Genomic DNA, 2390 nt, shown 5'->3' on the forward strand with positions numbered 1-2390 from the left:
GGAGAGGGAGAGAGAGAGAGGGAGGGAGAGAGGGAGGGAGAGAGGGAGAGAGAGGGAGAGAGAGAGAGAGAGAGAGAGAGAGAGAGAGAAAGATGGAAGGAGGGAGGGAGGGAAAAAGGGAGAGAGAGAGAAAGAGAGAGAGAGAGGGAGGGAGGGAGGGAAAAAGGGAGAGAGAGAGAAAGAGGGAGAGAGAGAGGGAGAGAGAAGGAGGGAGGGAGAGAGATGAAAAGAATGGGAAAGGAGAGAAAGAGGAAAACAGAAAAAAGGACAAAGATCAAGTGGAAAAGACAAAAAGGAGGGATGAATGAGACAAAGAGGAGACAGAGAAAAGACGAAGAGGAGACAGAGAAAAGACAACGGGAAGCAGAGAGGCTGACAGAGGGACAGAGACAGTGATGAAATTCCAGTGTCCCTGGAGGCTTTGAGACAGTGGTGAGTTCCCCGCTGAAGCCCATGGAAGATACACAGACAGGCCAACAGGTTGGGGGAAGGCTAGAGATGGGGAAAGCAGGTTCCAGGGGCATCAGGAGGGATTTCAGGCAGACTTTGCCTCCCTGCCTGCCTCACCTGCCTATACAGAGTCTAGGTCTACAGCCACCTGCTACTCTGACTTCCTCTCTTCTCTGTTTTCATCATCCCTTCCAAATCTTCCATGCCCTCTGGCCCTCTAGATCCCTGCTTCCCTGCCCTCCTCCTGTGGTCTGTCCCTAGCCTGTTTCCATTGCCCTGGCCCTAAGGCTCTCTTACCTCCAGGTACAGCCTTGAATGTCTTTAGGAGAAGAGATCCAAGCATTCCTAGCCTCCCAGCCTACTTTGTGCTAGAAAGAAACCAAGGAAGACCAGGCCAGGTGAATCAAGGACTGGCAGTGGGACACAGAGACAGAGACAGACACAGAGGCCAAGAGATAATGACAGAGAGACAAAGAGGAAGACAGAAGATGAAACACATACGTGCACACACACACATGCATGCACACGCACATGCACATGCACATGCAAAGTGACAGAGACAAATAGAAACACATAACCACAGGCTCTCAGAGTGGAAAAGGACCTGAGAGATCCCTCATTTTATGGATGGTAAAACTAAGTATCACAGTTCTCAATCATTTATTAAGCACCTAGTGTGTGCCAGGAATTGTCCTAAGTGCTGATAACCACAAAGAAAGGCTAAAACAATCCTTGCTCTCCAAGAGTTCTTAGACCAAAGGAGGAAACAAACATTAACACAGATAACCCTCCCCCCCCCTACCCCACCCCACCCTGCCCCGCCCCGCACACTGCCTCCCCTCTTGCCTGAGAGGAAAGGTAGATTTCATTTGACCTTTCTATCAAGGTTCTCCAGAATCATTCAGGGAGTTTGGGGAGGGGTGGGGCAAAGAAGGGTGGTGGCCAATCTCTTTAGACATTTACTCCAGAGCCCACAATGATGACTCACCAATTTGGGGGCTTTCCTGAACCCCAAGTCCATAGCTTCTCCCTGAGGTGTCAGAAAAGGATGCAGGTCATCTGACTTACTGTGTGAAGCCCCCTTACCAGTATAGGAAAAATCCTGATTTCCAAGATTCCAATCCCCACATCTCCAGGACAGCCTTTTTCCAATGAGGAAACTGTTTCACACACACACACACACACACACACACACACACACACACACACACACACACCCTCACCTCCAAAGCTCCCCATTTCTACAAATTCAGCTGCACAGTTGTCTATGACTAGATCAGCCTGCCAGCTCCAATTCTCTGAAAACAGCAAATGATTAGCAGTCATGGTGAGGCTTGAGCTGGTGGCTTTGAAAGGAAGTCTCAATCAGCAAAGATCGTCAGAGTTGTGTTCTTTCCACCTCAGAAAGAAGGGAAGCTCAGTCGAGCTCAGGATGGGAGGGCAGAGTTTTCTACCTATGAGGAGTTTTAAGAAGAAAGAGAAGAGAAAGAAAAGAGAGGGAGTGTGATTAGAGGGGATAAGAGGGGAGAGGAATGGAAAATGAGCCCCAGGTAGAGAACTCACTCAATTCCCAGTTCAGCCCATTCCCAGCTCAGAGCTTCTTAGCTCAGAGCATTTTTATATAAAGTGTCTATGGTGCACACACTTCTCTTTTGGCCTCTTACTAAGGATCATTCTTACTTCCCTAGTATTTAATTGTTTATAGAATAATGCTTTTTAAAATGATGCTTAAATTTACCCAATTACATGTAAAAATAATTTTTAACAGTCATTTTTTAAAATTTTGAGTTCCAGATTCTCACCCACCTTCTCTCCCCTCCCCTGTCCCTGAAACAGGAAGAAATCTGTTATTGATTATACATGTACAATCATGCAGAATATATTTCCATATTAGTTATACTGTAAAAGAAGACACAAACCACCACCCCCCAAAAAGGAAA

This window comes from Trichosurus vulpecula, chromosome 2 (genome assembly GCF_011100635.1).
Source record: "Trichosurus vulpecula isolate mTriVul1 chromosome 2, mTriVul1.pri, whole genome shotgun sequence".
NCBI lineage: Eukaryota > Metazoa > Chordata > Mammalia > Diprotodontia > Phalangeridae > Trichosurus > Trichosurus vulpecula.